The sequence below is a fragment of the Thermobia domestica genome, chromosome 4 (genome assembly GCF_964235325.1).
Source record: "Thermobia domestica chromosome 4, izTheDome1.hap1.1, whole genome shotgun sequence".
Taxonomy (NCBI): Eukaryota; Metazoa; Arthropoda; class Insecta; order Zygentoma; family Lepismatidae; genus Thermobia; species Thermobia domestica.
Genome location: NC_137457.1, coordinates 301756925 through 301780324, shown reverse-complemented (window position 1 = coordinate 301780324; position 23400 = coordinate 301756925). Strand labels below are relative to the sequence as shown.

Sequence of the window (23400 nt, the reverse complement as noted above, 5' to 3'; positions counted from 1 at the left end):
CCTCTGACTCCCGGCCCACATACAATGGTAGCTGAATTAGCAAGTGGTCACTAATGAAAGTGTCACCATTCATCTCAGCGACCGCGAAAACTATGGATTTGACACTAATATCGGTCATTGTGGATTACTTTTACATGTTTCGGTATCCCCACCGCCCGCTGACTCCCGGCCCACATGCAATGGTAGCTGAATTAGCAAGTGATCACTAATGAAAGTGTCACCATTCATCTCAGCGACCGCGAAAACTATGGATTTGACACTAATATCGGTCATTGTGGATTACTTTTACATGTTTCGGTATCCCCGCCCCCCGCTGACTCCCGGCCCACATACAATGGTAGCTGAATTAGCAAGTGATCACTAATGAAAGTGTCACCATTCATCTCAGCGACCGCGAAAACTATGGATTTGACACTAATATCGGTCATTGTGATTACGGTACTTTTATATGTCTCGATATCTCAACTCCCCCTTCCCGTTGACCCCCGGCCCGGTGCCGTATAGCATGAATTTGGAAGTTAATGCGATCGGAGTTTCACCATTGATTTCAGCGACCGCGAAAACTATGAATTCAACACTAATATCTGTTATTTTCTACTACTTTTACATGTCCCGGTAAACAACCCCTGAGACCCCCCTGGTTCGAATTTTGACAAAATCGTTTAACTCTGGTCTGGAACCTGGACCAAGGTATTCGTGACTAAAATTTGGTAACTCTCGGTCAATTTGTCTGGTTCCCAAGCCGGTTCTGGTAAACGCCTCCCCATGAGACTCCCCTGGTTCGAAATTTGAAAACAACTTTTCGTCTTGATCTCGGGCCTAGGCCAAGGTACCCCTGACCAAAATTTGGTAACTCTCGGTCCACTCGTCTGGTCCCCAGGGCGCATACAGACAGACAAACACACAAACAAACTGTTTATTTTATTTATATTAGACTAGATAGATTCTTGGAAATTATACCAGATTTTCTTTCCGAACTAATTTTAAAGACCCGCTCCTACTTATCTTTATATGTATACAGTATATCTATATTTATATCTATATATGTATATAACAAACGCAGGAATTTCCCCATAAATAACGCTCCTGGAGGACCCCTTTCTCAAAGAAATTGCTGGGGAAACACTTGTACAAACTTCAGTTTTCGTACCGGATGATTACCGAGACCTGGTGGAAAAAAAAAACTGCTTTTGCGTTCGAATTTTTTAAAAAAATAGTTCTCCTCAGGTTAGTATTCACTGATAATACTTTTATAAAATTTAAATTTGATGGGTAAATCAGTGGACTTTGAATACATCCACATCGTATCCACTGAGTTGCGAAATTGTGTACCTCCAAACATGGACGGCCGAAGAAAATTTTCTAGGGGAACATCTTCAATGTTTGCTATATTAGTCTGGCATTTAATGTGCATGGTTTGTTATATTACGTATACATTTTCGTGAGCCAGGGAGGTTCATTCTTATCAAACACGGAGATTATGAAGGAGCAGATCTACTGTACAAAATATAATAAAAACATCTCTTTCGGATTTCTATCATCTCGCAGTCCAACCCCGAGACGGAAACATAAGAGATAGGCTTTTTGTTTTTAAACAAGATAACGTGTCTAGCGAATGCTTTACATTGTGAAGATTATATTAGTGAAAATTAAACGAATATAATTTTACAACTTAATATACATATTACTAAATGTTTAGCTCCCCGTTGCTATGTTGTTAGCGATGCGCCTTTCTCGAACGAGGTTTGATTCATGGTAGGAGCTCATGTTTCAAATCCGATAGTAAACTGTACGTTCACGTCTTGTAGAGCTTTGCTCCTAAAAACGACGCTAAACTATAATCTAATTTAATATTGTTAATATTAAAAAATAATGACTTATCAATGTGACGTCAATTTGGCAGCATCAAATCCATTTTATACTTTCACTTAATCCAGTGGATATTAATATAACAATTACGAGACACACGCGCATATAAATACTCAGAAACAAGCACATACACACGTACACATACACAAATATGAACACTTCAAATCTATTTACGTGTGTTGGACTGCACTGCATCAAGTATCTTCTCATGTATCTGCATTTTCTGATTCATCCACAGATTTCTTATTTGTACGCATCAATCATTTTAGCATTTTCGGGAAGGTTCAGGGTTCGTTCTTCATTTAAAGAGTCGGTTCTCTGTATTGGAAACAGAATGAGGGGAGGGTGGGGGAATTTATACTTTATGAATGGATAACATTTTAAGAAATATATACAAAACATGCCGCTTCCGACGTAGCACTAAAGCATTTCTTTTAGCGGTGTACTACTAGTGGTACCCTGATGATAATACCCCCTCCCCTCTCAAGTTGTAAAGTGAGAAGGGACAGAAACATCCCAGACACTCAGGGTTCAGTTAATAAAACTATGGGTAAGTAAATATCTTGTGCAGAGTCACGTTTTGCTTATTTTTGAACATTTCTGTGAAATCAACAATACAACAGCGGAAATACTAACTGGTTTTATTACTCCAACCATCGCTTCAACAAGGGATAATTCCCAACGGTCAGTGTTCTCTTTCTCTTTTTCTGTCCTCGTTCTTATTCTCCACATCTTTAATGGAGTAGGGGGCGCCCAACCCCTCGACATTTGGACGTCTTTTCCTCTTGGTTTCGCCACTTGTTGAAGACAATCACCACAGCACTCTTCGAACACCTGACAAGTCCTGCAGTTTCCGAAATTCTCGTGCCGAGTGTTTCTGAGCGAGTGCTTTCTTCAAAATAATATTAAAAATTATAGAAAGATTTTCGAGACATTCGAGTCGAGTCGAGATTTTTACCAGCTGTCTCGACTCGACTCGAGTCTCGACTCGAAAATTCGAGTCGAGAAATACGTTTGTCTCGACTCGTCTCGAATTTTACAAAGAGTGTCTCGACTCGAATCTCGACTCGAATTCGAGTCGAGTCGAGTCGAGATTCGAGACATGTCTCGACTCGAGCGCATCCCTAGTTTTCTCGGGGTTCTCCAGTTTTCTCTCACTTTCTTCATTTCACCATTTCATTCATTCTCGTCATCATCATTTCCTTTAGTCTACATGATGATAACTATGGAACGTAAAACTAAGATTTCATTTTTTCAGTCTCCCCGAGGGGAACCTTTTAAAATTATCACATTAATATTAAATATAAATTGATGTGTCAACTCACTTTCTTCTCTAGCTCAAAGGAAGTAAAATATATCATTATTTTTTGCCAGTCAAGAATAAAATAGAACATATTTTAGAATGCAACAGGATAAAATAGAAATCTAAGGAAAACGAATGATTAAGGGAAGTATATGACGATGGAAGAAAAGGTGGAATGAGAGTGTGATAGAAAACGGGAGTACCCCAACAAATCGGACATCATTATGATGTACACCACAAGTTTACTGAACAGTGTAACAAACCAGGGATCCTACGCACCGGAGGCAAGTGCTTTATCAATGAGCCACGGTGACCCCCAGGATAGAATAGAATTGGTAGCAGAATAACAATTTACTTTAACTAATCCTCCTCCTCTTCTTTAGCCTATAAGGCATAACTGTAAGACTTATAACAAGAGAATCCATTAACATGATGTGTACTTTACAAAGTTTATATGACCTGGGAAAATAATACTCACGAAAAATTAATATAGAACTACAAACCCATTTTATAATGCTTTCTGAATTAAAAACAAAAAGCATGAATGTCGCCTATACAGAGCTTTATATTTCCCTCCATATTGATATGTACGACAATAAGAAGTTGAAAAGAAATTATTATAACTGCTCGTAACCTGTGAAAATCTTAAATGGAGTCTCGAAAAACTGAAATTGGAATTTTAAAAAGAACGTCGAGATTGCAACAGTTTTAGTCTTTGCCTCAAGCCGTAATATGAAAACAGGATGCAAAAGTCACAATGGGAGTAGAGCAAAACCATATTATACTAGTTCCCGAGCCACTCCACTCACCCCAATGCAACGCTGTCCGTGTCGTGTCGCAAAGATGATACACGAGATTGCATTTCCTTACAAGGAATTTACTAAGTTGTGCAGAAAAAAAGTGTAGTAGCCCAAGCGATTCATATGATCGAATAATTCCTACTCAATTCGTATGATCGAATAACTCATTTGCGCATAATAGATGCGCGGAAACCTAACTGATTCAATGAGCGAATCATTCCCAACCAATTCACTTGCGCGAAGGGGATGCGTTGGCCACCAATTCATATGAATGAATTAAATCATCGAATCATTTAAGTGAATCAGAGTAAATGAATCATTTTGCCCATCACTAATTATGATAATACACTATGGTTATCTTACTACGTCCCAAACAGTAATCGAACACTCTGAATATTCAAATTTAATAATAATAAAAAAAAAATTAAATACCACTTACTTCAGAAAAACTAGAGCAAAGGACTTAAATTGCCCATTAATGACCCCTACAAAAATTTCACATCAAAAATGTAGTGAATGCCGTAGAGGCTTTTTTTTTTTTTTTTTTTTTTTTTTTTTTTTTTTGAGAGACAGGTTTGTTTGGAATCTTTATTGTCATTCAACGTGTGGAAATAAGAAGAACTGCCACTAGAGGGTTTCGCCCTCTCTCTTGGCCTGGGATGTGGGAGCATCAATTATTTTTGATTGCATTTTAGTTGGGTAGTGAGCTGTCAAATGATTTTTTTTTTTAAGTAACAATATACAAAAAGCAAATGGTGCAAACATATATACGTACATTAGTATAATCGAATATATTTGAAATAATAATAAAAAATAATAATATGACATTATGAGCAGTAATAATATCGAAACTAATACATAAATAGTAGAAGAGAATATGTGCATAAAATAAATAAGAGGTGCAGAGAAAGCAACAAAATAAATGAATAGTCAAAATATGTGTAGACAACAGTGCTAATGAATATAAGCGCATTGTGAGGGAAGATTGTTATGCTCATGATAATGAATGCAGTGCACATCACATCACAACACAATGAAACAAGTTAGTGAGACGAATGCTGATTATTCTTCTGTCTTGGGGCAACTCAAGACTGATGTGAAACAGGGGGAAGCCCTTATTAGTGTTGTGGGAGACAGTGCTATAATGGTAAGAGATGAGGGATGTCGTCATGGATGAGCTGTCGTCGGAAAAATCTTACATGATGATGATCATCTGGAAGTTGTCGAGCATAAATGGAAAGGAGGATGCTGAGAGGTGTATAGCAGTATCGGTACTGAGAGTCTTGTTCCAAGTCTGTGAATATGGTGTCGAGAAATATATCTTTATATGAATGAAGACATTTAGCTATAAATTTTTGGCGTAAGAGAGCTATGTGGTGGACAAGCGGAGGAAAATCAATCTTATTATAAAGATCATCATTGGGATACGGTAGTTTTATGCGAAATGCGAGTCTGATAGCATGACGTTCAAGAATTTCTAATCTATTGTAAAACTTCTGCGGAGCAGAGCACCAGGCTATATGACCGAAAGTAAGGACACTACGCATAAAGGCTTTGTAAGTATTTAGTAATAATTTGGAGTTTAAACCCCAGTTTTGACCCACAAGACGACGTAGAAGCTGTAATCGGTTTTTTGCTTTCACAACAAGTTTCTGGAGTTGGGCTGTCCACCGCAATTTATCATCGAAAACAATACCTAAATACGTAACAGTTTTAGTAGGTTGTAAATGATGATCGCCAACACGTATCCGTAGCAAATTTGGATTTCGATGAACCCTGCTGCGGCGGTTGGGTGGTAAAATTACTATAGCCTGTGTTTTGTCTTCGTTAACAGTGAGTCTCCATTTATCGCACCAGTGAAGAAATGCTGTAATTGTAACCTGTAAGTGGACGTTAATCTGCTGGATTGTTTTACCAAGAGTGAGAAAAGCGGTATCATCCGCATATTGGAATAAATATGTATTAGGTGCTGGAGATGGCAAATCCGAGGCATAGAGGATGTAAAGAAGAGGTGATAAGCTTGAACCTTGTGGTACACCGGTGAATGGAAATATAGGATGTGATAGAGAGCCGTTGATGTTCACATAGGCAATACGGTTGAGTATAAAGGAATATATAACTCGGAGATAAGTGAGAGGAATTCCTAGTTTCAAAAGTTTATAAAATAAGCCGTAATGCCAAATGCGGTCAAACGCTTTCTCCAGATCCATAAGTACGAGACAAGACGGTAGTGCTTTGTTATAATGATTTGTAATAATAGTGGTAAGGCGAAGTAATTGGTCATTAATACTATATAGCGGCCGGAATCCTGTTTGGTGAGAAGGTAGAAGGTTATGCTCATGAAGATATGGATGGAGACGGTGTACTAGGATTTTTTCAAATAGTTTACCTAACGTAGATGTTAATTGTATGGGTCGATATGATGTCACGGAGTGAGGTGGTTTGTTTGGTTTTAAAAACATACAAACTTTAGACATCTTCCAGTCCTGCGGATAATAGCCAGTTCGTAGAATAAACGTATAGATTGTTGCTAAGAAGACAAAAAATTTTACTGAACATTCTTTAAGAATTCTATAAGATATAGAATCAAATCCAGGAGCAGTATTACGTTTACGTTTAAGAGCTCCGCGTATTTCATCAGAAGTAATCTCCTGAGTCAAAGGGTTAGAGTTATCTAACTCATGCGATGTAGAAGGTTGGAGCAATCGGTTAAGTGCTGGCTCAGATAGCCGGGGACTTAAACGGTGTGTGGATAGAGGCGGTGTAAAGACTGCTTGCAAATGTGATGCAAAAGCATCAGCTTTTGCTTGATCTGTCTGCAAAAGATGATCGTCCTGTACCAGAGGGTAATTAGTACCAACTTTCTGTCCAGTCAGTAGATTAAATTGCTTCCAGTATTTTGTAGGGTGCGTTTCCGTGTTCAACTTGTTGCACACTTTACTCCAACTAAGTCTTTTATGGGCAACAATGTAGTTGTGAACTGTGCGTTGCCAACGACGCGCGTGAGCTAAATATTCAAGGTTTCGTGTCCTCTCGTATTCACGAAAATACTGCCTGGATTTTCTTACAAGTGTGAGGTACTGAGGTGGTAATATTGGTTGATACGTTTTACCATGGTAGGTAGGGATATTCTTGTTAGCACTGTCAACAAGTGCCGTGGTTATGTTATGAACGGCGTTGTTGAGATCAATTTCAGATGTTGGTGGTTCCATCTGATCCAACGCGATATTAATATCAGTTCTATACTGCTCCCAGTTAGCTTTATCGTACAAGAGAATATTTCTTGTGAATGATGGAGACGATGGTTGGCGTGCATGATTGATTTGGACCTTTATTGGTAGGTGGTCACTACCGATACAATCAAGAACAGTTACAGTGACTTTAGCAACTAATGAAACTGTGCTAATAAGAACATCAGGAGTAGTTTGACTACTGGGCCTGGTGTGTCTGGGTAGATTGTATATATGTCCATGCAAACCTAGCGATATATAATCAGAAAACTGAGTTTTATCTCTATCGGAGCGACTGTGAATATTCAGATCTGCTAAGATTAAAAGATGACGATACTGAGAAAACAAGTATCGAAAGAATTCTAGTGGAAGTGTATGTCCTGGACGGACATAGATCGTAGCCACAGTTAGAGCCAAGTTTGATAGATATATTGTCGTCACTAAGTGCTCGGGTAATGGAACATACGTTGGTACGGAGTGATGTCGATAAGGAAGTTTATTCCGTATTCCAATTGCTACGCCGCCTTGTGCTCTGGCGTTAGTGTCTCGGTAATCATGCCGTACAAACTGATACCTGGGAAAGCGTATGGATTGTGGAGGTTTAAGAGCTGTCTCGTTCAATGCAAATATATCGACCTGTTCTTCTAGAAGCAGTTGCTCAAATAGTATTCGATGTTGAGTTAAAGATCGAATATTCATAAAAAGAATAGTAAGGCCCATACTGAAACAGAAGGAGTGGGTTTTAAACTGCAGTTTCGCGTGGTGCAATATGAAAGTGAACAAAGGGACCAGAATACGTGGCATAGAAATTAACTTGGAAAATAACAGAGGCTGCTGCAATAACATGGTCGAGAATAAGCTGACGTTGGAATGGAAAAATGTTTTGCAAAATAAGAGTGATATATCGCAAGAAGTTTTCCACAGTGATGGGTGAAGCAATAGATTGGGAGAATGGAACTGAAGCATCCGTTGTACGGAGCGGAACTGTCATTTCTGGTTGATTTGGATCAGGTGCCGGCTTAGACTTGCATTTGTAACTGTAAGTAGGATGCGTTGTGCTTGAACATGTGGAACAATGTGGTTGCTTTCCTGTATTCGGGCACTCCTTAGTTTCATGTTGTCCTGCACAATACCCACATTTGGGAACATTTGGACATTTTGACGTTATGTGCGCATTATAAGTTTGACATTTCTCACATCTAACTGGGAGAGGTGAGGTAGTACGTGATGGCTCTACACGGTGTCGTTTTTTGAAGATGTAAGCCCCCTCTTGCAACAAGGTGTCAATAGAATTCTGGGACGTGGTTAAGACACGAACCATGTATGTAGCGCCATTGTTATTTTTAATGCGAATACATTTCGCTACATCAATGCCTTCTGCTTTAAGTTCCTCGAGAACTTCATCATCCGTTATTTCTGGCAAAACGCCTCGAATAACCACAGACATCATAGGTGTGCGAGGTGGTGGTGGATTCTGCTTTACTTTATCCGTCAGATTCGAAAGCTTGGCATTTTTACCAAATATTTCATAACTGGCTTTGTTACGGAGTGTTATGCCGAATTTCTCGTCATCTGACTTTATGATAATACCATTCCTGGTGAAAACAATTTGCTTTACACTAGCACGAGGAAGGTATTTCATGATTTGATTGAAAATGTGCCGACTATTGCTGTATTTGGCGTCATAGTTAGTCAATAGAAATGAATAAATCTTCGGGCGGGTCGGTGAAGCAATATACACTGGAGTTGTTACCGAAGTAGACGGTGTAGGCTCTTGCGGATCGATGGTAAACTGCATTTCTTCCGTACGTTCAGGTGCTTTCTGTATATAAGTAGGGGAACGGGAACGAGAGCGTTTATCTACTGATTCAGCACTGCTTTCAGACGACGGTCGACTGCGCCGATTTTTGCGAGGATCCCTTCCTGTATCTGCCGAGGGATTGCAAGTGGGAGGTACAACTATCCCCGGTAGCCGATGCATGATCCCAAAGGATCAAAGCAATGGAAACGAGATACTCAGATGTACTACTAAAGGCTACTAAAGACAAAAGAGTTGGTCAGAGTATAAATGCAAACAATGACCTCCAAAAGCTAAGATAAAACCTTCCAGAAGATGTGGACCTTCTGTCAGCCTCCTAGGTAGCGTATCTGTACTGATCTCCCAAGTACGTCTGCTATACTTGCTCACAGTTTAGTACAGTAACTAACTACGAGAGGAGTTAGGTTCGAAGTATGTCGTAGAGGCGCCCTCGTACTTTACTATATACGTGACTTTATCTTTTCTCATAGTGTTTGTTTGAAATAAATGACATAATTTAAACTCCTGCTTCTTGCTATCTTAAAGCTTGTTATTTACTGAGATTTAAAATACATTTTTCTCAATTTCCTTTTACAGAATATGGAAATAATATGGGTTGTTAACAAAAGTGGCTTGCATTTATTACATTCGAATGCTGCTACCATCTAGTAACTGTTTAGTAAGTATCAAAAATGTAGTTAGTGCAATGTAATTGAATGGGAAAGGTGCATTTCGCCAGCACCGCCCCCCCCTTTGGAGTTTCGAAAAAAAACCTATGCCAATCGTTTGTGCTACGTTTCTGCCGGAATGTAAAGCAAAAATTTTCGTTTGTACCACTTCCGGTACGACAGCCCCCCCCTTGGAATTTCGAAACGAAACCTATGGCAATCGTTTATGCTACGTTTGTGCCGGAATGTACCGCAAAAATTTTCGTTTGTACCACTTCAGGTACGAAGTTATAAGGGTTTTAAAGTGGGGAGCTGGGGAAACGGCAGCCCCCCCACCTAGGAATTTCAAAACAAAACCTATGGCAATCGTTTGTGCTACGTTTGTGCCGGAATGCACCGCAAAAATTTTCGTTTGAACCACTTCCGGTACGAAGTTATAAGGGTTTTAAAGTGGGGGGGCTGGAGAAACGGCAGCCTCCAAACTTGGAATTTCGAAACAAAACCTATGGAAATCGTTTGTGCTACGTTTGTGCCGGAATGTACCGCAAAAATTTTCGTTTGGACCACTTCCGGGTTTTAAAATGGGGGGCTGGAGAAACGGCACCCTCCAAACTTGGAATTTCGAAACAAAACCTATGGCAATCGTTTGTGCTACGTTTGTGCCGGAATGTACCGTAAACATTTTCATTTGTACCACTTCCGGTACGAAGTTATAAGGGTTTTAAAGTGGGGGGGCTGGAGAAACGGCAGCCTCAAAACTTGGAATTTCGAAACAAAAACTATGGCAATCGTTTGTGCTACGTTTGTACCGGAATGTACCGCAAAAAGTTTCGTTTGTACCAATTCCGGTATGAAGTTATAAGGTTTTAAAATGGGGGGGCTGGAGAAGCGGCAGCCTCCAAACTTGGAATTTCGAAACAAAACCAATGGCAATCGTTTGTGCTACGTTTGTGCAAGAATGTACCGCAAAAAATTTTGTCTGTACCACTTCCGGTACGAAGTTATAAGGGTTTTGAAGTGGGGGGCTAGGGAAACGGCAGCCTCCAACCTAGGAATTTCAAAACAAAACCTATGCCAATCGTTTGTGCCGGAATGTACCGCAAAAATTTTCGTTTGTACCACTTCCGGTACGAAGTTATAAGGGTTTTGAAGTGGCGGGCTGGGGAAACGGCAGCCCCCCACCTAGGAATTTCAAAGCAAAATTTATGTCAATCGTTTGTGCTCGGTTTGTGCCTGAATGTACCGCAAAAATTTTCGTTTGTACCACTTCCGGTATGAAGTTATAAGGTTTTAAAGTGAGAAGGCTGGAGAAACGGCAGCCTCCAAACTAGGAATTTCGAAACAAAAACTATGCCAATCGTTTGTGCTACGTTTGTGCCGGAAAAAATTTTCATTTGTACCACTTCCGGTTCGAAATTATAAGGGTTTCAAAGTGGGGGGCTGGAGAAACGGCAGCGCCCCACCTTGGAATTTCGAAACGAAACCTATGCCAATCGTTTGTGCTACGTTTGTGCCGGAATTTACCGCAAAACATTTCGTTTGTACTACTTCCGGTCGAAGTTATAAGGGTTTCAAAGTGTGGGGGCTGGAGAAACGGAAGCCTCCAACCTTGGAATTTCGAAACAAAAGCTATGCCAATTGTTTGTGCTACGTTTGTGGCGGAATGTACCTCAAAAATTTACGTTTGTACCACTTCCGGTACGAAGTTATAAGGGTCTTAATGTGGGGGGCTGGAGAATCGGCTGCCTAAAAACTTGGAATCTCGAAACAAAACCTATGCCAATCGTTTGTGCTACGTTTGTGCCGGAATGTACCGTAAATATTTTCGTTTGTACCACTTCCGCTACGAAGTTATAAGGGTTTTAAAGTAAGGGGGATGGAGAAACGGCAGCCTCCAAACTTGGAATTTCGAAATAAAACCTATGGCAATCGTTTGTGCTACGTTTGTGCCGGAATGTACCGCAAAAATTTTTGTTTGTACCACTTCCGGTACGAAGTTATAGGGGTTTAAAGTGGAGGGGCTCGAGAAACGGCAGCCTCCAACCTTGGAATTTCGAAACTAAACCTATGCCATTCGTGTATGCTACGTTTGTGCCGGAATGTGCCGGAAAAATTTTCATTTGTACCACTTCCGGTACGAAGTTATAAGGGTTTTGAAGTGGAGGGGCTGGGGAAACGGAAGCCTGCAATTAGGGATGCGCTCGAGTCGAGACACACTTTGTAAAATTCGAGACGAGTCGAGACAAACGTATTTCTCGACTCGAATTTTCGAGTCGAGACGGCTCTTAAAAATCTCGACTCGACTCGAATGTCTCGAAAATCTTTCTATAATTTTTAATATTATTTTGAAGAAAGTATTCACTCAGAAACAGCCTTGAAACCAATTCCAGCTTTTATTCCTTTAGAAAGGTACAGAACGCATAAAATTAATAGTTAATCTTTAAAGATCAAGATTTAATTTTCAGCTCAATTCAGTTAATTAGAACTAATAGTTAATGTCGTTGTATTTGGTTGTACTGCAAATATAATGATAATAATAATGATAATAATAATAATAATTGATTATCTAGTTTGTATAAAACTATTATCCGTAGTCTAAATCTAGTTTGTATAAAACTATTGCGATAGAGTGAACTTCATAAATTCTCTGAATGAGCAGTTGGTAGTCTATAGTAATTTAGCATAGTTATAATTATTGTGTTTTCATTCCCATGAACGCAATAGGGTTACGTAACTTCTGGATTATTCACTTGCCCAACTATTCTGAGGCTTTAATATGTTGCAGCATATCACGAGCTACGGATAATATATAATGTAACATTTGTTGTACATCACATAGGATTTCGGATCGTCATCTTTTTTATCGTCAGATTTCTTAAAAATTACTAAGTTAGCCTGTTTCCATCTTCTGGGTATTTGTCCTTTTTTAAAACATAGATTAAACAGCTTTGACAAGTATGGTGCCCATTTATCCGCGTTTTTCTTATAAATTTCTGGTTTTATGCAGTCTGGACCTGCACTGAAAAAAAGGGCTTGGTCAGGAATACCAAATTTGTTTGGTCAGAGCAATTGGTCACTTTTTTTGGTTAATTTAACCAAAATTTGGTCATTTTGACCAAACGTGTTTGGTCATGAACACTATATTTTTTGGTCAGAACATTTGGTTGATTAATTTGGTTATGCGAACCAAATTTTAACTGATTTGGTAATTATTTGGTTTTCCGGACCAAAATGTCTATTTACAAGGTCACATGTGTTTATTTGCATTCTGGATAAACATTTCGATTACGAAAGTGTGGATCGCAAAAATAAAAATAGCTACACGTAGAACAACAATCATATAAGGGACACCGTATAAGAACTGTGTGTAAATGAGTGTAGTGTGCACTATACAACTTTCTCAACGAAGTCACAGTGATGTGAAGTGAGAAGTAATTGTTACTTTTCAACGACGTAATGGATCCATGATATAAATTTATTAAGAAGCTGGAATTTACCGCAGCTAATCGACGTGTTTCAAGGTAAGTGTACTTTTTCGTATATATTACTTTTGCTGTTAGTTCACATATACTTATTCTATTGGCTGTAAAATTAGCGTAACAAATACGCCTTGGGTAAACTTTACAATGCACGCCCCAACTGCGCATCGATATGTAGAACCGCTTTCAAAGGTGTAGTAGATTAGAGTAGGGTAGGGTACAGTAGAGTAAGGTAGTTGTAGGAACGGGTTCGCTTAAGGTTAGGGAATTTTTTATCAATTTTCATAGAATTAACAGAGAGTAATTTCTGGTTTCAAAGTGAGTTTACAACCCGGAGCGGGCATTATTAAGTAAAACCTAGCCCCTTACATATGGATAAAGGGGGCATTGACGACACTAGAGCAGGGTATAAAATTGCAGGAGCAAGAGTTGGGGTAATTTCTATTACCACTAGATACTTCCGGAAAGGGGTAAATAAAGTGACACTAACGCTAGTAGTTTGCAAAATAAATTGGTGCATTTATAGTTTACAGATGAACAAAAATCTAAAATTTACGGAAGAAATATGGGTTATTATTTAGTTTCTCCTCCAGATGACTTGGTATTGACTCTGTTATCTACTAAAAAGCGCGAATGCTATCTAACAGTCAGGACTAAGCAAAGATGGTGGGCCGAAGCGGCAGCGCAAGGAGCAGGCACGTCAGTGATGGCGGGTATACGCGTAAGTAAAGATATGAAAAGAGGTGGGATATTGCAATGATACGAGTTTCAATAGCACTTGTCATGCTTTGACACTAGTAACGCTCCACTTGTAAACGTAAAATTCAGCTTGTGTACACTATATCATATTTCTTCTGTAAATTTTACAAAATTGTGCTTCCGTAACATGAACCACTACCCCCTCCCTATATATATTCGAGTGTATACTTCTTATTAGGTAACTTCTATTAGGTATTCAGAAAATATTACATTCTTCAAAGCATTCAGAAAATAGTGTATTATCTCCAAAAGATAATTCTGTGGTTTGGAGCAAAACGACCAATGTCAGAAATTGCAAAGAGGAGAGAGAGAGAGAGAGAGGAGACAGGCTATGATTTCTGCATAGAACCTTTCATTGTTTGTTAGAAGTACATTAGTCTTTGAAAACAATCGGTTAGCATTAGACTTTAGGTACCCGTTATGTACCAAATTACAAAATGATTTGCATGAGTTAAAAATGCTCTTAAATTCTTGTTGTTGCTTCTATAATCTTGTAACTTTGACAGTATGAAGTTACCATGAACATTTTTCTCTTTAGCTTAGCCGAAATACACCCATTTCTGTAAAGGCAAAAAAAAAAAAAAAAAAAAAACTGGGGTGAGCAACTTCCTATACTCTTTGTGTGGCACATGATCGCGTAACATACCAAATTTCGCTTGGTAGTGTAATAAAACTTAAATGCTTTCACCAGTGTATAATTCTTTTTTGATATTCAGTAAATATCTGGTTAATTATAAACTTTCAATCTATATTGCAGAACAGGAAATAGACGAAGCAGCATTTAATTCATTAACTGATGAACTAATTACTCAGTTAATTCCCAAAATAGGGACATGTGCAAAATTTAAGGAATTTGTAGAAACAAACACAGTTGAAATTTATGATGTGCTAGATGACGGTTCGCTCTCATTTGCTTCACCATCAGTGTCAACGCCAGATGACTCAGTGTCAGTTCGATCTGAAACTACAGAAAGCAGTTGTTCCATGCCAGCACCTACTAAAAGAGGAACTGATACGATGCTGAAACGAGAGACAAATTTCTCTACAGAGTCTCGGAGTTCGAAGCTCTTCAAGCTGACAGATTTTGTAAGTGTTCTGCCTTTAGTCACTTGAATATGAATTGATACAGTGATACTTATGCTGCAAATATGAACTGTGCAAATATGATTCATTACCAGTCGAAATGTAAAAGATGTTGGCGTTCACCTTTTAATCTGGTGACAGCCTGCGTTATATTTATTCCATCTTTGTTAGTGCAAGTAACTTTTCTCGGGATATCAATCACATGATATGCTCGTTGTCCAAAATTTCGAGAACAGACGTTGTTCTCATCATCAGGGTCAGTATCATGAGAACAATGTTTGTTCTCGAGACTTTGCACAACGAATACATCACCTGGCTGATATCCCGAGAAAATTTATTTGCATCACGATACCAGGAAAGCATCAGGTACATTGAAAGAGCTTTTGGAACGTCCCACGGTTATGCTGTTTAGACTAAGGTAAACAGGTGATTAATGAAAGTGAACGATCGCATTTTTTTTTGTGCTCTCACCGGGAATTGAATCCAGGACCACATACATCAAGGATACACGCGTTATCCACTAGAGTAGCTGGGAGGGCGAAGAGATTGGTATTCAGTTATATTTTCGGTTACTTCAATTTAAGCGAAATGATATCACGATATGCAGGATCTTTAAAATTGTAACTTTTTTTTTTCTTAATGCGTTTATCTATAAAATTTATATTTCCTTGGAGTTAGTAAAAATAGATCATACTAAAATACCAACTTTCGTTTCTTTTCACGCCAGGTCGATACACTTTAGTATTTGTCAAACAATAAACCCAAAGATTAGCGTATATAGTAATGGTGTCATTTCAAAAGTGTGTTCTATAAGAATAGTGCAATTTTAGAGCTGCACAGAGCTTATTATGTTTGAAGTGAAAACACCAATGCTGCTGTGAGCTCCTCGTAAGTTAATTTCCTTAGTTTATAGAACAAACAGACTTAAATGTAATAAGGGACATTGTATATTTTAAGCAAAATTGTGTTTCTTTGAATATCAATCACCAATAATTTGTGTAAGGAATACGTGAAAAGCAGAAATTCTCAGTTTGATTTCTAGGCGTAATTATTATTCATTTATTTATTTATTTATATAGTTATGTATTATTAAATATGGTTATCCTTCAACAGAAGTTAATCAGCTATTAATTTATACAGAAATGCAAAATTGAAATTCTATTTCAATGAATTCGATTAAGTGATCTTGAATGACGTAATCGTACATATAATGCTGTTTGTTTTTTCCTCAGAATCTTGAGACTTTTCTAAAACAGAGCTTAACAGGCAGAAAAGTTTGCAATGAATATCTTCAAAACAACAAATTGTCTGCTATCACTAGGAATGAATAAAGTGGGAAGGAAAGGGAGAACCCCGAAAAATCCACGCAGACGGTGTCACTTAGCGCGATTTGGGATCAAACAAGGTATCTCACACGTCAGAGGTGAACGCTCTACCACTGAACTACCGAGGCCCCGATCATACTTTAAAAAGTGCCAATGATTTACCAATTTTGTGCCAGGGTTTGCAAGAACCATGTTTTAAAAAATGGTTTAGTTTCGTTTAATTCTTTTTTCTCTGCTAATTGAACGTATGGAACACACATTAATATAAGTCGATACTAACCTGAAAATATTCCTGTAAGATTAAAACGTGGTTCTTCAATGTTCACATGTATTTCTGCCAAAAATATCGAGTGCCTTTCATCAGGATGGCTCAAAACTTAAAGTGTATATGCGTTCAAGCTCAGTTCAAGCTGACTATTTCAATAGTATAAGGTAATAATGGGACTGTGTAGATATTGTTACTGTTTACAACATAAAACTACAGTCGAGAAATTTTTCACCTACTCTTCAGTTAAGCAACCAACTAATCTATTAAGGATTAAATAGTGAACTATATTAATTAATACTAAGATTCTGTGTGTTTCTATTTACAAGACTGAACAAGTCCAAATTTTGTATCCTTAATCGTCAAATCCTTCATTACAAGAGTTACTCTGTTCATAAGAAATGATAAGTAGCATTTATTACTAAATATTTTGCGACTTTCTTCGTCGTATAGTCATTATACTTATATAGTACCACTATTACGTTATACCATTGAAGTACTAAGCTAGAACATGTAATTTACATAAGTTCTACATATTTGAAGAATTAAACCATTCTGATGAAAGGCATTCGATATTTGTGCCGGAAATATAGATTAACATTTGAAGGCAATTTTCAAGTTCAGCTTCACAGGAACAGTTTTTTTTTTTTTTTTTTTTTTTTTTTTGTAAATATATTTCTTTCTTTCTTTTCTTTATATATATTACATATGGATATAAATACTTGTACAGAGGACTTATGAAAGTATAGAATCATTTTAACTGATATTTGAAAAATATAGGAATTTATTACTAAGTTTTTAATGTAATACAGATCTGTTTGGTAAGTTTATTCTTCTCTTTCAGAATGTGGCATAGATATTGAAAACAGCTTAGCGTGGTTAAAGCATAGTGTCGAGCCCTGGCAGGAAGTACTTGATCTTTGGAAGAAAACATTGAAAGTTCGATGCTAGCAAGAGGGCAAAACTGTTCATGAATTAATTTCAACTTGGCTAGCATTGAAGCAGCCTTTGGGCTATACATTGGTAAGTTTCATTGTTATTAACCTTCATTCTGTTTTACTACTAAGTACTGTGTTGTTACTGAATAGGCCATAATTTACAAGCATTAAATTATTCTTTGGGGCTGAGAACATTCATATAAAATCTTTTACTTACGTCCAGAAGTTGATTTTTTCATAACGTACATTTTAGAACAGAAGTTTCCTTTAAAATTGTGTCGCGTTTGTACAGAAAATAGTAAAAACCTTCAGGATAAAGTCATACTAAATATTGAAATGACATATACTAGTTTACGTATTTGTATGTCTGAGCTAATAGACCTTAGTTGTCATAAAACCATAATAAAAATATATATAAATGATGGACAAATAAATTACTTCCTTGTCCTCTTATGTAATATCTGTTCATGAATGTTGAGATATGTTGAAGCAGGTCTGAACTGCCTGTGGGTTGGTGGTTATCGGTTCGATGCCCGGTAGGTGTATAATTGTATAAAAGTAATTCAGATTCAACTACAAATTATAGATTCCCTCCTGTGTAGCTCCGGTGATGAAAGAGGATAGAGACAATCAATGAATCTTAAAAGTTTTTGCAGTTTCCTTTTCAAAAAGTGAATATTTTGCATTGTATTCAGATTGCATGTTTAAAGAACTAAAACATGTCTTTTTAGCTGGAAATAATTTTTCTTGCTGGTTCTTTGTAACATATTCATCCCCACGCATGGAACACAAAGTGGGAAAGTATTAAGTTCAGTTTATTAGCAACTCGATCTTGCTTTGAACAACTAGATGAAATGCTCAATTGCAAGTCTGAAAACAAATGCTCTAAACCTAAAATTATTGTTTCCATTTTTAAGACGCATATGATTAAGTGGCCATACATTACGAACACTTGCATTGAGTTTACCTTGCAATGGAAAGAAAGGTAGTCATATTCAGTAAGATAAAAATTGAGAACTGAGTTCTTGCAACACTATGTCACTTGTTTATGAAAGCGAGATCTCAGTGCTCAATTTTTATCTTACTGAATATGACTACCTTTCTTTCCATTGCAAGGTAAACTCAATGCAAGTGTTCGTAATGTATGGCCACTTAATACTTACATGACTGATAAACAATCTTTCTTGTGATTGCGTATCAACCAAGCATATACGTACAGCAATAGAAACTTTGACGGTGATTTTTTTTTTAATGCATAAAGTACTTTTCGATTCAATAAGCCTTTTTCTCAGTAGATGGCAAATAGTGGTTTTATTGTCTGATAAACGCTAACAATATTGTAGAATTTTCTTTACTTTGCCCTTTGACAAATCAATATGAAACCCTAGTGTCCTTATTTCAGCATGTAGAACCTTGGCTTTACGTTCGGAAGCTTCCGGGCTCAAATCCGGTCATCGTGAGTGAAATTTCCCTGGGTTTTTCCTCAGTCATTCCAGCAAATGCCGGGATGGTACCTGTAATATTAAGTCCAGATCAATACTTTCCCCATCCTTGCTTAATCTATCCGAGTAAATAGACCTTTGTTTATATTAAGCAATATAACCAAAAACCATCATAACACGACGAAAGCCCGTGATGCCACAACCTCAATATGGGTCTAACTGGCAGTTATCGTCAATGTAACATCTTCTTGCACTACGTATCTGGCTTTTGTGGTCTACTTATTTAAGCTAGCAGTAAGTCAATTTCCTCAAGATGTTGGACAACACCAGGGGAAAGCAGGTTGAATTTGAACCCAAGTCCAAGTCCGTAAAAGTACACGCTGTAACCAGTAGTTTGTATTGAAATTGTTACAGTTAAGAAATTTCATTTATGCACTTAAAGGAAGTTGTGATTCTTATAACAAATAGATAAAATACTGACTGAAAAATAAAGTAACAAATGGTAAGGAACACATGTTCGTGGAAGTCATCACTGAGTTTATGTAACAATTAATGATATAATGTTATCAATGTAAATGTTTTAATACAATGGAATTCCATTTCCAGATTGATCAAGATAACAAAGACTTATATCCTGATCATACATCCTTGTTCGTGAAATGGGATTCTGTCAGTAAAAAATTGGAAAAACTAAGGAAGAAACGGCTACATGACGCTTCAGCAGTCGAACTTTTAAGTCTGTTAGACACAGAAGGTAATATTATTTTTATGTTTTTTATTCTTCCTTTATTTCTGTTTCATTAACTTGAAATTGTAATTACTTGTACGAATGAAGTAGATTTTTCTATCTGAATCCAGTTTTATTGCAACAAGTATGTTGTAATGATCATATTAATAGTTATACATTGGTAGTATACATAGGATTGTAGCGTAAACTAAAGTCACTTGTGCCTTTCAAAGTAGTATAAAACTGTTCCCGCCAATAATTCTCCCCCTCCCCCCCCACACACACTCTTCAAAGACATACGTTGGAAAGAAAATTAAGGTTACGCCAAGAACCCTGTTTTCGGAGTGTGAAGCTGAGCTACGACGTTTCATTACGTATGAACAAATACGGACTCGATACATTTATTTAATAATAACCAAAATAGTGGCCTCAGTAACTCAGTGATAGACGGTTCACCTCTGGTGCATGAGGTCCCGGGTTTTAACCTTGCTCCCACCAAGTGAACTTTGTGGTGAACAAACACCGTGTGCGTGGGTTTCCTCGGGGTTCTCCAGTTACCTCCCACTTTCTTCATTACACAATTTCATTCATTTCTCATCACAGTCTTCTTAAGCCTAGCCGGCATAACCGTGGGGCATAAAACTCAAAACTTTCATTTCATTTTAATAACCAAAACCACTTACTGAGGATAAATGTGATCTGTTCTATATTCTCTGTTGGTAGATGCTAGTGAGGAAGTTCTTATGTCTATTTGAGGACAAGTTGTCGAGTTTTCGTAATTTAGTAGCTTCTGTCCTTGTTTGAATGAATCGTTTTTGCAGTCAGATATAAATAGCTTTTAAAAACATTTGCAGCTTTTAAAGCATTTAACAGCTTTTAAAACATTTGCAGTATTAGTATTACTTACCAATTTTTTAGCTTCAAAATAACATATATTTATAGGCACAAAATGCATATGTCATTGTAAATGTGCAATAAATAATGCTTTCAGACTATTGAGAAAGAAGAAGTGTCTTTGTTCTTATATGTAAGAAAAATTATTTAAGTATGTAACATGATCAGTTAACCTCTCTTTGATTCCACAGGTAATGTGTGATGTTCAACCTTTCATGGAAACGAGAGACCTGCAACATTCGTTGAGTGTTCGTTGTTGGCAATTACGGAATAAGGAGCTGCTTTACATACAACTACGTTAAATAACTTTCGTCTGCAATATAGATTTTTGTGTTTCCTCCGAAAATGAACTCTAAGTGATTTGGCCCCTTGAAATTCGCGAAAACAACCTTCATCAATACATCTAAAGACTCCATTGAAGGATATTCTGTGTTTGAGCTTTAAATGAAGGATAAGTGTTGCTACTAGCATAAAATTTGATTTGCAAATTAAACAAATAGGCATTGTTACAAACAATTCCATATAATTCATTCAATTACGTATAACGCATGGTACTGAAATAACATTTGTTTAGAGAAACGTGATTCAAGCAAGCATAAAATATCAGTAGTTGTATCTGTTTCGACCACTATTGTTTACAGATATTTCATATCAGTTAAAAAAAAAAAAATCATATCCAACAATAGTGTTTCGTCTGTTTATCGTGAGGAGTACTTATGTCATATACAACTTTTTGCAGAAGAAGCCAAAGATGTTCCCCTTCCTTAGGGAATTCTGCGTTAAACACAAAAAAGTTTTGAAACATATGTCCACACTCTTGAGCACGTTGCCTAGCTCAGTTAAGAATAGTTTATAATTTATTTGAAAGATCTTCAATGCTGTTTGCTGGGAGTAAAATTATAACTTTTCTCACAGTTTTTTACCTTTTTTGTTATAAAGATTTATATTTGGCCTAAAAATGTTATTTTATTTTCACTAACCAGTTGATACATGTTAATATCATTGTTTAATTTTGAATAGATTTATATTTGGTCTAAAAATGTTACTTTATCTTCAGTAAACAGTTAGTTTCGTTATGTAATTTTGAAAAGATTTATATTTGGCCTAAAATGCTATTTTATTTTCAGTCAGCAGTTGATAAATGTTAATATCATTGTTTAATTTTGAATTTAATATTTTTGTTTAATTTTGAAGTCTGTATGGCTCAGTTGCTATACTCAGTTATAATAAAATTCTTGTGTAGAAAAGTATTGTAAGTACATGCTTTATATCCTAAATTCGTTCTATTTTTCTCCAAAAGTTGATTTATAACTTTGTTCATATATGTGTGTACATGTATTAGAACTTCATGAAAATGAACATGTATTCATGTATATGCATGCTATTCTAGGAATAAACCGACAAGCCTCGAATATGAGTTCAGGACCTCAGTATAAGAAAACCAAGTTTATTTGCAACTTTGGTCGGAAGCGCCTAATTATGCTGATGACACCAATTTAAGATAATTTAAGACATACAAGAGTGAAAAAATGCGTCTGAGCCGTGACTCGAACCCGGGATCTTCGTCTTACCATGCAGATGTGCTACCCAGTCCGCTCTCAGTAACAACAATACATTCTTTCACTCTTTATAACGATGCTCTTCCACAAGGTGGAAGAATGTATGGCTGTTCTGGGAGCGGACTGAATGGTGCAGTGGTAGCGCATCTGCATGGTAAGCGGGAGGTTCCAGGTTGGAATTCCGGTTCAGTTATATTTTTTTCAGTCTTTGTATATCTTTAATTTCGTGCCTACAAAGGGTCTGGTGTTTGTTTACTGGGAGTAAAATTACAGCATAAGTTTGCTTTAAGTTCTTTACGGTTTTTCTTGAAGTTTTGCATTTGATCTAAAAATCTTACTTTCAGTACTTTAACAGATGTTAATATCATTGTTTAATTTTGAAGCCATTGACTCAGTTGCTGTTTTTTTTTTACTATTATTATTTACAGTAAAATGATTTTGTAGAAAAATGTTGTGTGTAAATTCTTTATATATTAAATAGTTTTATTTTCCTCAAAAAATTGATTTGAAACTTTGTGTACATATACATAGAATTTTAAATTTACATGTATTCGTGTACATATTTCGTATGTTGCTTCAAAGTGTATATGTAAATCTTATTTGTGAAGAAGTTCTTAATAACTAGAAGCAATAACTTCTAACTTTATATGTGGGTTACCGCAAAAGTCATGGCAACTTTTTTTTTCCTTTCTTACGAAAATGGTCACGCATCAAAAACTTCTGAAATATCCAAATGGAAGGTTCGCATATACGTAAACGTTACATGTAAGGAATTGTGTAAACATACACATCTCCATCAGAATATAGCACGAGAGAAAAAAAAGTAAAAATAATTGTTCGTATTATGGGATGTGTATTTATATCCAATTTATACGTAATATTTACATATGTATTAACTTTCCATTTGCATGTTTAAGAATTTCTTGCTTTGTTACCATTTTCGTTAGAAAAAATTTCCCATGAATTTTGTGATAACCCTCGTATTATTTTCAGTTTAGTACCTATAGCAACAGTATTTGGTAATTGCTACCAAATGGTTTGGTCAAATTCACTAAATACGGGTTTAGTATTTGCAACCAAATTATTTGGTTCCATGAACCAAATTTCGTTCATTTTAACCAAATTTTTGGTATTCCCAACCAAATTCTACTTGTTTGGTCATTATTTGGTCAAAATTACCAAATGCATATTTGGTACTGGTAACCAAATAATAGGTTCCTGCAACCAAACAAATCGTGACCAAATGATTTAGTGCTGGTGA

The 23400-nt window shown here is 36.8% G+C and overlaps 1 long non-coding RNA gene across 4 annotated transcripts; it reads left to right on the top strand.

Moving 5' to 3' along the window:
- The first annotated feature begins 12518 nt into the window (after positions 1–12518).
- On the top strand, positions 12519–23041 carry LOC145684252 (uncharacterized). 4 transcript variants are annotated; one of them, XR_014131263.1, is made up of 5 exons: positions 12519–13189; positions 14832–14992; positions 17424–17602; positions 19566–19713; positions 20772–23041. It is a non-coding gene; the product is annotated as an uncharacterized LOC145684252 (long non-coding RNA). The 4 variants fall into 4 exon arrangements; XR_014131261.1 differs by having other exon boundaries at positions 14664–14992; XR_014131262.1 differs by lacking the exon at positions 14832–14992.
- The last annotated feature ends 359 nt before the right edge of the window (positions 23042–23400 follow it).